This window comes from Sylvia atricapilla, chromosome 1, assembly GCF_009819655.1.
Source record: "Sylvia atricapilla isolate bSylAtr1 chromosome 1, bSylAtr1.pri, whole genome shotgun sequence".
NCBI classification, from domain to species: domain Eukaryota; kingdom Metazoa; phylum Chordata; class Aves; order Passeriformes; family Sylviidae; genus Sylvia; species Sylvia atricapilla.
Window position 1 is genome coordinate 35,885,659 of NC_089140.1, and position 14,838 is coordinate 35,900,496.

The window sequence follows — 14,838 nt, forward strand, 5'->3', positions numbered from 1 at the left end:
GAAATATCCCTTTGCTTGTAGCTAGGATGGCTACTTTCTCTCTTTTACTTCCCAGACTGATCCTTTAACCATAGCACTTCTCAGGCTGTCAGGCACTGGAGCAGTGTCTGCTGCAGAGTCCATTCTCCTTGATGGAGGAGTGCCAGGTCTGCTGCACAAGGATTTCACCAGTTTGGAGAAGTACATGAGAAACAAAACTCACATGAGGTAATACGTAACAACAAAACTTAGGCTACAACAAGAAGCAAGCCTGAAACATCACAGTAGCTTTGGGTTTTGGTGCATTTTTAAGGTTTGGTACCATGTTAAGATCACCCTTAGCTTGTCTGAGTATCTATCATCTCCACTCAATACGGTTCATTAAAAGCTCCATCAGTATGACACGGGGTACACCATGCTTCATAAAAGGTCTCTGAGCATGGACTGCCGATACTGAAACAGGAAAGTTAAGTGAAAATGCAAGTCAGTGCTGAACTGGCTATCAGGGATCCCATTGGGCAGGGAATATTTGGACAAATGAATTTGGAGAATTTTCACTATGAATTCAGAGACTCAAAAGATTGGGCACTTTTTTTTTTTTTTTTTTTTTTTTTTTTTTTTTTTTTGGCTAGGTCTGCAACCCTGAACACTGCAATAGGTAATATACCAAAGCATACCATTGTTTCTTGTTCATTTGTTAAATGGGACTTTGATACTGTTAAGGACATTAAAACTATTTCATTCCCTGTATCATACAATTATAGTGGTTTTTATTTAATTTGGTTTCTGTCCTTGGCTGTTAGAGCTAGAAAGTTACTTTATGTAATAAGGAAAGAGAATTATAGCTTTTATTGAAATGTGAAACCAGCTTTATAGGGGTTTTGAAGGTCTTATTCAAGTCCTTTCATCACTTTTGCAGTATTCAGTTAAATTTCTCCTAGAGATGCACACAGAAAATAGCTCATAGAGGTGCTGTCCCAGCAAAGCTGACTGTGCCACCCAGAGAGTCAGTGGCACAATGTGACTTCTATGTGACTTCAATGCTATGGCCACAACTGAAAGCTTTCTGTTTGCGTCAAGAAGAAAGTGTGGTGGAGAAAAAAAAAAATCATCCACTTACTTTTCTGTTGCTGTTGTGTGTTCAGTGTGGTTTTAGTGACAAGAACTATTGACAAGACTCAGAAGCAATGGTACAAGAGGTTCTCAATGTAGGAGATGCGGTACCATTAGCCGGTAGAATGATACTGAAGCTTAAAGTTTTTAGGACTGAAAAATGGGACTGCAAGTTTTGCACTGGACACTGTTTCTCCTATGGGGCATTTCCACTAACTACAACTGTAACTATGCTCAGCATTGCTTTCTTCTGAGGGATTGAACCATGTGCTTGTCAGAGCGCAAGTGCTGCTGCAAGGCTATTTATGTAGCTCCTGGTCTGTGACAGATGCGCCAAAGGAAAGGGGCTGCTTTGATCTCAGGCAGTGAGAGCAGAGTGGTGCACACACGAGACCTGAGCCCTCTTCCTGGCGTTGTCATTCAGCGCATCATATTACACCAGGCAAATCAGCTTCCTTACCTCTCCACCTCAAAAGTGAAACAGATGGGCTGTATCAGCTTTCTCCCTCTGTTACAGGAGGATGAAGCACATACTGATGAAAACTCCCCCTGGCAAATGATTCTGAGAGCTACAGGCTCCAAGGAGCACAAAAGGGTTAACCTTACAGAAGGGTGAATTTTTTCCGTGTTGTGGGTTTAGCGAGAAGAGATGTTTATTTTTAATAATCTTCCATTTAGATTTTGTCTTAGATTAGTTTTTGAGGGTGGATCTACATTAACAGAATGTTCATCACACTCACTGCACATGGCCACGCGGATAATTTTGCCTTTAGGAGGAGGCAGCACATAAATGGCAGCAAACACTGGACATTTCTCCTGTTGTATTGGTATTATACAAGTGAAAACAACCCATGCCTCTGCAGATGCTGTGTGTGATTTAAGGGGAACTAGATGGACCTCAGTTTTTTAAATCCAGTTCTTTGTGAAATGTAATTTTAGTAGGAAAATAACATCTGATACACAGTCAGAAACAAATTCAAGTCAAAATTAATCTAGAGATAACAGACCTATACTACATAGTGATCTTCAAATGGGGAAAACAGCAGTGTAGATTTATACATTCATATATCTTGCTTAACACTGTTTACTTCTTCTAACGACTTCAGTTTACTCAATCAATTTTCCTCCAGCATGGCTTATGGCTGGAGGGTATTTTGGACTTATTCAAGCATCTCAGAATACTTTACAAATAAAACAGAGGCAACTGACCGTAAAGCACATGATATTGCCAGTAGTGTTATTAACTTTTTCTCAACAAAAGTGATGGAGGTGAGAAAAGCCCACTCCCTCTTTGGGGAACGAGAGCTACATCTTGGGCTGGGGGGATCTAAGAAGGAATGTGGACTTGTAAATAATTGCCCTGCATCTTAATTGCATCAACATCATTGTTTCTCAGGCCAGGACTGTGTTTTGGTAAAGTTACTGCAAGACCAACATGAGCCTTCCCTGCATTCTCTGGAAATCATGAAGGGATTAGATGTGTATGTTGTTTGTGGTCACCTTGTCCACAGACTGTTGTGCTAAGGGTGACCCAAAGAAGCTGCTTGCAGTGGGAACAGGATGGATCTCCTGTACAGATAAATCTAGGACAGGGGATGGCTCTATTCAGTGTTGAACTGGCAAGGCAAAATAAGGAAAACAAAAAAAGGCAAATGCGTTACATGAACGAAAGAGGGAACTTATTCAAAGCAAGAACTAAGATTGCTGGAATCTTTGTCTGCTTTTCAAAATAAAATCTCTGTCAGAGTAAGGGGAAAGAGTATATTTAGAGCCTGAGAAACAACTTGGCTTTCCTGGCTCTATATATGTGCAATTTTGCCAGGCTCCAGCTAAAACCACCCAGTTCTTCCCCTTAGAAACAAACAACCCTGTTTGCTCCCAAAACTCAAAGAAAGCTTAATTCGCTTTAAGCTGCTAAAAAACCTTCCTGCATCTTGGGTTAGCATTGTGTGCCAGGCTTCAGCATGCTGAGAAATGAAAAACTGCTTTGTAATGGAAAGCTAGCTCACTCTGCGCTATGTGGTGCCACAGCAATAAAAAAGAAGGTTGCAAACCTTTTGCTCTTAAAGAGGCCAGAAGGAACAGGGGATTAATTAAAAAAGTTCAGACTCAAGATCACTGTGATCAAAACTATAGTTTCTGACCATTCCCAACCTCAGAGAATGCTGGTTTTCTTGGATATTTGGTAATTCAATGAATTGCACGATAGAAAAAGAAAGCTTCACAAAGCTACACACTGTTATGGAGTGGGAGGTTAATGAAGTTCATTTAACAGACCAATGGTGCAAACCTGTTATCAGATGGCTTGTGCAGATCCCAGATGGCTTAAGAAAAGCTGAGAGCTTGAAACAGGTTCTTCACATTTTGTCTTTAGATTACTAAAGCATCAAGATACAGCTCTTCTGCAGCAAGGTTAATGACTTTCCATAATTATGTGTTTTCACCAAGAAGGAACATATTTCAGCAGCTCTAAGTCATATTTTTTGTCAGATAATTGAACTATTTTTCTCATGGCAGAACAGTACTGGAAAACCTCAGACTTTGTTCTTAATTGCTACGTTGTCCATGAAGCAGGCATCATACTGAGCATGAGCTACTCCTCCTCCTTCCCTGCCAGCTGAGGAGCCACATCTGGCCACTGGAAGGAGAAATCAAGGAGTCCCCCACTGCATTGCTGGCTGTGGTAACTGCAGAGCTGGACAGGACAAGATACTCCACCCTAGCTGGGCAGTACATGAGATGCAGAACTAGCTCAGTTTCCAGAAACTTCTTTGTGTCTGTGGCTAAATTCTTCAGACTGTCATATATCACTAATGCCCTGCCAGCTCAGTCTCTGCACCACCTAATGCTTGTAACACCAGCCTTCACACTTGAATATATGTCATATATACTATTGTTTGTTTGTAAAGCAAACTGTATTAATTAATTCTGCCATTGGTCAGTTGGCCACACCATTCAGGTAAACCAGCAACTCCTCTTGACAGCCTTGGTTCCCCTCATCACAGCAGGTATGCAGTGAACTACCATCACTGGTTAACCTTTCACATACAGCTTTCTCCATTCTCTCCTCCAGATGGGTAGACAGTGTTTTGATAATGCAGTTCTTCTAAGTGCTGAGAGGATGGAAATCAAATGTTTTGTCGGTCTTCTAGAAAAAAAATTCAAGGCAAGGTCTTGCAAGAGCAGGTGTGGTTCTAGGTTCAGGCACGTGGTTGCTGTGAGACTATGAAAAGTTTGGTGGGGTGTAGACTGTGTGTATATATGTACACATGTGAATATAGATATATAATCTTCATAGATATCCTCTTCATTCCCAGGGTTATGTTTACTATAAACACCTAAAAAGCCCTGCTGGCTCCACATTTTTCACCCAGCACCCGAAAGCTTTGCTCTTTTAGGACTGAGCACCTTGAACCACTTCATCCGCACATGTGCTTCTTGGTGAGAGGTGTTTGTGGAAGGCTGTGGGGAGGTGCCCCAGGAGTGACCTTCAGGTGGGACACCTACCTCCAGCTCCTTTGACCACCCAGAAAGAGCTCTCCTGCATAGACCCATGTCCTGCACTTACCTGGACACACTCCGAGAAACTGTGGCCAGCATTGCTGCAGGGATTGGGTAGGGAAGGCAAGAGCCCTGTGACAAGAGGGCTTTCCCTGCATCTCTCTGCAGATTTTCTTGGCAGCCACTGGAGGACAAAATGGCAGGCACCCGCCCCATGGTCTGTGTCTCTGCAGTTAGAATGTTTGCAGATGTCTTTCTCCCTCCACACTCACCCCAGCAGGCCATGGTCACATCTTCCCTCTGGCCAGAATAAGGCTCTGTGCCTGCCTCTCCCTGGGGATCTTAGACTCAGTGCACCCCTCAGGATAGAGGCACAGGCACTGCAGCAAGAACAGGAAGGTTGCTGGTGCCCAGGCCCTTCTTCAGGCCATCAAACAGCAAGACTTGATTTCTGGAGACATCAAGAAATATTCCCTCTGAGCCCACCCCAAAAGCAAAGCACTCATGGGGGTTTCAGCAGCTCCCTTTCCTGACACTAGAGCAGCAGCTTCTGGGTGTGAGACCAGGCCCTGACACAGGGAGGATAATACAATCACATAACATATTACATAATAAATATAGGTAACAGTAGCACTAACTTTAATAATCTATTGCTTTCAAGGGCCAAAGCACAGCATTTTAGTTAAGACATTGCATTTCACTTGCATCTGGTGTTTACACAAGCCAGTGATTCAATGCCAGACAAATCGTGCATAATCTGTTTGGTAAAGGGCTGTTGAAATAGCTGCCTGCAGCATTTCTTCTCTGTCATCTCACTAGTGGCAGTGCCTGGTTCTGTGGGCAATAAAAAGCCAATGACAGTTCCAGCTTAATCAGTTCATTCACCTTTCAGGAGAAATGCCCAAAAAACAGCAACAATTTTATGTGTCTCCAAAACTGGATAACTTGGTAAAGTCATGTCTTCAAGGTGGCTCTCTAAGCAGCTCTCTTTTCTGCATATCAAGAATGATAACATATGGCATCTATGAAAGAGGAGATTTAAAGCTATGAAAGTTAGCTTTAATCTTCTGAGGATGCCTCAGCAAAGCTTTGTGGAGGTCACTCAAAGGACTTCTGCCAATGTTGCTTAAATAAAAGTAAACTCAGTTATTCATTCATTTTTTTTAGTCCCTGTTTGCTTCAAGTTCTCTGTCAAAGATATCTTGATCTTTCTTCTTTTTTCTGTGCCTCCTGGCTGAGTAAAATTAGTAATTTCGGGTTTGAGGATGTGGTAGGACGAGCTATGCTATGAAAGCAGTTTCAGACTGCTTATCTATGGATCTGTTTTTGGTTTCCTTTTCAGAAGTATATTCCATGAAGAGACAGTCAGGTTGACTAGGTGCATCCTGCACTTATGAAAATAAAAATGTGGACATCAGAGTAAAGGGAAGAAACAAACACTCAAAATTAATTCCTATGCACTCATTCACTAATCTTCCTGGAAGTAAAGTCCTGTGTGGAGATAAAACTCTTCTTTTTCTGTGCCAGTTTTTAAATGAAAGTCAGCATCCTTTGCTGAAACACACGAAGTTTGTTATTTAAGTGGAGCAAACAGATGTGTTGGTGTGGACAAGAATGGTGAATTAGGGTTAATACTACCAATCATATAAGAAAATTACTTAATGTAAACCACCATATCTATGCAAAAATAATTCATGAGTAGAGTGCAAGTGTTCAGTGGAGGCACTCTGGAGGATAAGCTGCCACCTTACTTACTGCATTCCTGTGCAGGACCCACAATACACTGAGGGTCCTGAACAGCACAGCCAAGAAAATGGTTTAAATTGCCCCTTGCTCCTTGTTGCTGCACATCTGCTAGGAGTGTGCTGCTTCCTGTTGCTCAGCTGGCAGTCTCAAGGATATTCTTGGGAGAGAGGAGAAGAAGCAAGTCCTGGTATACACCGTGTTAACATCAGCCCACTGCTTCCAGCCATGGACATGATCTATTTGGTGCATGACTGGAAGGTCTCTGCACTGTGCCATGTTGTCCAGATGCATCTTCACCCCACGGCTTGAGTGGAATCTCAAGAAATAAAACTGTCTTTTATGGACAATCAACTCAGGCAGGGCAAAAAGGAAATGAAAGCTAAAGCAACCGTGAGCTTATAATGAGTACTCCTGCCCAGTTTCATGTGGAAAGGCTTCTGTGCAGAAAACAAAAGGCATTAAAAAAGTGATCTAGCTAGTCACGACAGCAATTGTTGTAGGTGATAGAAGGAGAAAGATACAACGTCCTTGCTTTCCCCACAAATGCCACAAAGGGCTGGGAACACACTGCAGCACCTACCTCTTCCGCCTAGCAGGGCATTTGAACTGTTCTTTTCCTTCTTAGGGCAAAGATCAGTTTCAGCCCTTCGCCAGTGGACTCCAAAGGACATCCTTTGGTGGACTCACAGGATGTCTCTTGTCCTCTCTCTGCTGAAATGGGAAGTACCAGCCAGGCTGGCAGCTCCTTGCTTCTCTGTTCTAGTCCTAACTATTTGGAAAGCAGCTCCAAAATTCTCTGTGAGATTCATCCCAGATTCTCTAGAAGGGCAGATGATGTGAACCACGACGCAGTAACTCCTGTTAGGAATACCTTTGTAGATTGCCATACATGAGATCAAAATTAAATACCCTGAAGAGGCACATCTTGCAGAGCTTTCTCAGCATGTAGCACTATTCAGAAGCATCAATACACGGCAAGATAAAAACCCTTCATGGTGAAATAACATACTAGAATAAAAGAGCAGGGGAAGAAAAGGTCTCTCTCCAGCTTCGCATTAACCTACCCCCGACTGCCTTCATCATGTAAATTTTGTATTTTACACGTGTTAGATCGACAGGCAGCACAGGTGGCTGCACTCACGTGTGAGACTGCAGCCACCCACTGGGGCACCAGCATCACCTCTGTCACTTCCCTCTAATGTGGGGAGGGGGGCTCCTGCCAGCCGAACAACAGGAGTAGGTCACTGAAGGTTAACAAGAGCAGTCAGCACACAATTATCACTCCCCCGTTAGCCTCAGCCTCTCAGGAATAAATTAGAGGGACAAAGTAAGGAGGAGTAGTGAGAACATCAGAGTGGGCTGCACTTCTTCATGCAACGGGAGCGAGGGCCACCATCCTGGAGATCCCTGCTTCAGTTCACAGGGGTATTTTAGAGCCATCTATCTGAGGGGAACTACTAGCATTTGAACATTTTAGGTAGCTACATTAATTTTCCTTAAACATTTAATAGCTCTAAATATAAATCCAGAGAAAGCAAGTTTTCCTTCCTCTTTAATCCAGCGGCCATAGGCACATCTTTCAGAGGCATTGTTTTCACACATCTCTCCTCCAGTTCCTTAATCAATCTACATTACTCTGGGCTTGCAGTAAAAAGGACACTTTAAGATGATGAATAGTGCTCTTGAGACTACAGCTCCAGAATGCTGGTCTCATTTGCAACAAAGATGACAACAGCTCAATTAGCCATCTCTTTGCACACTGGTAAGCAATGAAGTAAAGATTTTCTCTGTATCAAGTTAAAGAAGCAGATGAATTCCCAAGGTAGTGTGCTTGCAAGGCAGAGCTTGCAAGAGTCATGTTTGCAATTAACTTACTGCTGGCTGTTTCATCTCTGTGCTGTCAAATAATGCATGAAATAGCTTGGGGTAATGCACAGTCAGGAAACATTGGTCACAGACCTAAAAGGTCACAAAGTCCCTATTCTGGCTGACAGCAGAGCAAAACAAACTAAGGGAGAATAAGAAGTTCACTTCTTAGGTGGAAGGCAGAGTGAAGTTACAAAAATAAAGCATAAAACTGAGGTATTCTGTTTATTGTGGCAGCCTTGAAAATCAGAAAAATACCACTCCTGGTGTCACTTCTTCACTTTCATTATAAAACACTGCTCTCCTTGTAGTTTTCCCTTACATTGGTAACACATACAAACTTCTGAACAGCACCCACATCAGAAACACTGAGGGGTTGCAGAACATTCTGTAAGTATGTGTGACCTGATGTCTGAGAAATCTGGCCTCCTTGGAGTGGAGCAGAGCTGGCAAAGCTCTCCTAGGGCTGCAGCTTCTCAGACTTCTCAAGGTAATGGGTGTCTGGCCACAGGGGCTGTCCAAGTATGTCCTGGGTTTATTAGGCATCTCCTCCTTTTCTCAAAAATAGATTTGTCTTGATGCCAGATACTAGTACAAGTTGTCACCATCCTTGGATGCTTATAGCTATTTTCCACTGGAACAAAGCTATAGACTGAAAGTCAGAAACTGTTTATTGAATAAATAATTGAATTAGGATCATGCTTTGCCTGTGTGGCTGGACAATTTTGTCAACTCTCCCAACCTGGATTCTAGTTTGCCAGTTCAATTCTTTACACTGGAATTTACTTACATTTAACTGTTTGGGGGATGCTTACTCCCAAACACCATTATCAAGGTTAAATATACAATGAAGGCATCTCTTTGGAGAAAACTTTTGTGGGGTTCATAACCCCACCATCTGCATGCACCAGACTTCAGGGCTCCTGCTGCCCAGCTTCTGCCAGACCTGCTGCCTTTCCTGTGTTGTATGCAGAGGACATTTTCCTCATGAAAGCTCTTCAGCAGGTAGATATCAAACCATATCTACAGATATGGGATCACTCTCCTGTAATATTCAGTATTCCACAAGTCACCAGAGCCATTTCTTCAAGCCTCACATGTTACCTGTAGTTTGTATTTTTCCGCTACATTCTTGGCTTCCTCTCCTCAGGGAATTTTCTGGCAATAGAAAATGAGTAATTTTTGTTAAATAAACCAAGGCTTTAAGAATTTTACCTTTGTATTTTCTTGCTAACAACAAAAAGAAATTGACAGACACAAAGTTAAACAAAAAAGGGAATGGGTTGAAGAGACCCCTCTATGGCTGCAAATTCCCAGACCCTCATCCACAGACTCAACACTTAGGTAGGCACCTTTATAACATCAGTGGAACAAAACCATTTTTGCCTTTGCACATTACCCTTTAAAATTACCTCTAAATCTCAGAATGACACAGCAACAAACATAATCCATGAAGTCATTGCCAGAAACTTCACAGGTCTCTCTTACTGTGGTGAATACAAATTCCTGTGTCAGTGTTCTCAACACCGAATACAAGATGTTCAAAAGTTGTGCATTCGGGACTTCCTGCAAAAGCTGTTCCCTTATATAAGCAGCAATCACTTATCTGCAGGAATGTGCTTCTGTGTGAGTCTGCCAATCATTTCTGTTAGAGACAATTCTGCCCAAAGAGATTTTTCTTTTCCCTTGAGAAAGCACTAAGAGAACACATTCTTCTGCATAGAACAATGAAAAAACTCCACAAACCCTTGAGCAGAGTATTCCTGCCTCTTTTCCTTGCTGCTTTTCCACATTTTCTATAATGAGCTGGTGTATGGCCTTGCAAAGCTGAACACCGTTGAGTCACCCCAATTTTGCCACCTGAACAATGACTGACTTTGGTGATGTAGCTGTTGTACAAAGGGATTCGGCTGAGACCTTACACTGCCTGGCATCTGGCCTTTGCTGGGCTGCATGTTTGAAAGAAGAGTGATTAAAACTCCACCATGAGAACAAAAATTCTACAGCATCCCTCTGCAACACAGCTTTATGGAGAGGTGGGATAATCTGGCCTGTATTGCTGGTCATTTGACAAGATTTTGTTTGGGAGACACACAAGAAACAGATAACTCCTGAAGGACTATAGGGAAGTCTACACTAAAAATTAACTCCCAGAGAAACAGCAGCTTCATGGTGTTAAATTTGTTTCACCTCTGGATTAAATAAAGAATTGAGATTTCAGGAAATCTAGGTGAACACTTTTAACCACTGCAAAAGCATCCATCTCTCCCTTCCTCTCTATTAAACAACCTAAAAATATCTCAGCAAGCACAGTTGTACAGCAATGTGACATTTTTACTGGCAGCTCCTTTCCTCTGATTACTCTTCCCTGCCCTATTTCAGGATAACTTCCCGTGGCTTGTGCTCTGCGATGAGGGCCTGGTTTGCTTGAAAGGCTATATGAAGTAAGGCAGGATCAGTCTGGGACAGAGCTGCCTCCAGCCACTCCTGTTACCCTATTTTCATCAAGATGTACAAGGCTGAAGTGAAACACGCCCCTTTCCGAGCTGTGTGGCTGCCTGCTGTGAAGATGCAGTGATGTCAGTGCTGAATAATTAAGTGATAATATAATAACTGTGAGTTTGTGCTCCATTAAGTGAGCTCCTGCTGACTGCTTAATGAGCAAACAAACACCCAAACCCCTCTTTCGTTTATAATATTATTCCTGTTACATTAAATGTAAGAAAGACTCAAATCTTTAACAGCAGGCTAACTGGGAGGCTTCTGAAAACACAGATCAAGAGGGAGATCTGGAACTATCACATTGCCAAAGTTTTGAAAGAACCAGAAGTCCTTTTTCTTTTCAAAGGGTGGAGAACGAGGTAACAAAACTGTCAGGGTTGCTGTTTCCTCTACATAACACCTAGATCCTTTGTGGCAATAAGAGCCTTGATAGGTCTCCTCTTCCTGTGGCAGCGTTGCAGTGACTGTAACTGTATTGCAGAGACTGGGAAATGCAGCTCCTTGGTTGCTGGGTGTTAGCAATTTGAGGAGAGTCTAGATGAAATATCCCAACTTGTCAATAAAACACACAAGATTTACAAGATTTACAAAAGATCTAAAAAAAAAAATAAAATTAAAAAAAAAAAAGAAAGAAGTATCAGTGGCATAGATGTTGCTGCAATGTTTGAGAAGAAGAAAATCTAAAGTCAATTTCCCGTCTCTGTTTCTCCTGCCAGGACAGTGAGTTAGTGCAACACCTTTTAGTGAGGAGTTGGATGAGATACGGACACTGTAAGGACACCTAGAGACAGAGCAGCCTCAGGCAGCCAGAACCTCAAGTCACACAGAGCTTTTAAGTTAAGCTTGCTGCTTTGAAAATAAAGCCATCATGGTTCAGAGATTAATCTGAGGTTTAGGCTTCACATGAACGATGACAGACTCAACACAACAAAGCAAGCGATAGCCCTTTTGCTTGTGTACGATCTGTGGAAAGACAGTAAAGCCTAGATTCCATTATTTTCCCCAGATGGTATTAAGGAAAAAACAGGATGTGAAGTTTACAGCTCAGTGCCCTAATTTCTGGAGGTCTGCTAGCTGAAATGGAGCTTCTAACAAAATATTTATATGCTCTTAGAAGTTTTCTCATAAAAAGGAAGAAGGATTATTTGCATTTTCACTGGTTTTATTTGAGAATCCTGGTTAACATAAATTATTCAATGTACAGAATTTAAAATCAAAGCCAAAAGATCTGTATTAGCTTAAGAAATCTTTCCTAGTGAAATATGCGTTCCTCTCACGTATCACAGAAGTAAGTGTAAGCCTGGTTTCAAGATTTGCTGTGCTATTAAGGAACTGAAACTTCGTACACAAATAATGTGAGCTACCTGCTATTTCAACTCATAACAACCTGCATCACTCATCTGGGTGTACCCTTATTTACTCCAACCAACATGCAGAGCCTTACAGGAAATACAGTAAGATAACAAGCAAGAACATCATCTCCCCGCTTCCTGAAGGACATTGTGACCAAGTGATTTTTTTTCTCCACTTAAAAGTACCCTGATCTATGTTATTTATCATATGATCTGCAAAGCAAGGCCTTCCCACCCTTAGTAATCATATTGGGTGTTTTGTAAGAGAGAGTAATAACAATGAAAACAATGACAAAGTATAAGAAAAGGACTGGGGGAAAGAGCAGGTTAATTGTCATTCCATTTTTATAGTTTGTAGCTTCAAAACAGATATCGAAGGGTGAGGTAAACTTCAGCCCTGATCCTCAGGGAATGCTTTCCAGTGATGCTCTTGGACACAGCTCTCTTCTCTAAGAACTGTAGCTATGCCAGGAAGATTCCTCTCCATCATAAAAGGTGTCTTCTCATGCCCCTCACTCCTCAAAAGAATTGTAATCAGTCCCAACAGAGTAATATTTGTGCCCTGTGCTGGGTTCTGTCTTTTGCTGTAAGAAGACAGGTAAGATGGAGATTGGGAGGTCCATTAGGGGTCTCATTCCCTAAGATGTTCAGATACGGAAGAATATCATTGTAAAGGACCAGTTTGGAAATGTCAGCATCTCACAGTAAGTTCTTTGCTTCCTAAAACTTACTGTATCAAAGGCACACTGAAGGATTTGCTTTTAAAAACAAAACAAAACAAACAGTCATGGCTATGGTGACTTTCAAAGACCATGATATTAGTATCTTATTCAAGGCAGATAAACATTGCACGTTCTTTATTTATTGCTTAAATGAAAGTTTTCATTATATACAAAGGGAACAAGATAAAATACAGCAACTGCCAAAATGTTTCAAACCAATGTTTGGTTTTTGATCTTGGCCAGGTCATCCTGGTCCAAAACTCCTTCATCCTTCCATAAAGGCTTGCTCATGCTCCCCAAAGATACTAGGTCCTCTGTTAATATTAGAGCTTTGCAGATGAAGAAAGATTATTTAAAGTCATCCCATGCATGAGAGTTCATTGGTATTCTTTCCCACACTTTCTAAAAGGAGAATTCTTGGTTTCCAGATTCAAACATGAAGCATATCGTATTTATTCTGTGCAGATTTCTACAAGTGATTTTTTTTTCCAGGAACCTTCCTCTCTCACAGATTAAATGAACAAGTGAATTCAAATAAAAAGTTCAGCAATTTTATGTAAAAATAATAAACACCCTGAAATAATAAACCACATGTACACACAGAATTACTTCTTCCTTTTTGCAGAATAGGTTGAATAGCAAAGGTCTGGAAATGTACTTCATGAAAGACTCTGAGAAGAACTTGCTCTAATTTTCTCTCATTTTCTCATGCTGCAGAGAGATTGCACTACATGATATTGGCTAAATTGGCACGTAACAGTGCAGTGGCTGACGTATCCAACACCCTTTTTTTTCTGTGCTGGATTTATTCATTAATGAAGGCATAAAGCTCGTCCACTCTTTATTGCTGAAAACTATGAAGGTAACCTAGAGCATGAATTATTTTTGCAGTCATTGGCAAACAATAGGCACTGTCTGTATTTTCTGCATTAGTACACATAGGCGAGTGACAATTCAGGAGAAGTCATGCATCCATCAGTCAATATTTCCATGCCCTGAGAGTTATTGAAGTCACAGAACGATTTGTTGGGGCAGCAGCTTTCTTTCAGCATAGCAAGCACAGTCTCATCTGATTACTTCTGTTGCATGTACCTATTTCATCAAAGCTATTCTTCAAACGTGGCCCTAATCTTGAATTCCGTGGAAAATCAAACCAAAGCAGAGCCATTACACTCTCAGCATCCAGGCCACTGCAGCTTTTTCTTTGCAGCATTAATACAAACAAGTGTGTGACAGGAGTGATATATCTATAGTACCTTTAGACTTAATCTCTGCCAACTACTTTTATTTCTTTTCTGAGTTTATAGTTCTCAGAAATGTTGTAATCACTAAACCTACTCCAGTTATCAATCCAAAGTAAAGCAGGGTCTTCCCATTATCTCAGCAGCAGAGGACACAATTTTTCATAGATTTGTTATGCAATATTAGGGAAGAGCTATAAGTATACTCTCCAGAGCTTAGAAAAGGGCATAGAGAACAGCTCAGACAAGACTTTAAAGCTCCTGTCAGTATTTTCAGAAGCAGCAAAGCACTTCAGCTATTAAATCCAAATATCCACTTCGGTGGTATTGAGGCAGTTAATTTGTTCAAATGCTATCTCTGGTCTCACCTCAGCACCCTATGCAGAGGCCGCTCTACCCTTGCAGATTACATGGGGTCACAATGAAACCAAAACCAAAGACAAACCAGCTTCTGCTTGGTGCAGCTCTGCCACTGTGAATTCAGACATCTGGTTTGCTGATAAGCTGTCACACCAGTCTTCTCCAACAGCCAAGTAGAAGCATTTGACTCCTCAATTCTCTGTATGACCCTGGGGTAGCTGGTGCAACTTGATGCAGCTGTGGTGGGAGCACAGCAAATTCCCTGTTTCCATAAGGACCACAGAGATCATAGCAGAGATGGCAGCATTACAATCTCAGACTCCCTGGTCACAGGTCATCGACAAAGGAGAAACAGTGTCCAAGGTGGGGCAAAAAAGGCAGTGCTTTCCCTGGCATTGAGGCAATTAAATGGGAATTGGCAGCCTCCATTTGTTATGAACAAAATCTCTCTTCAAG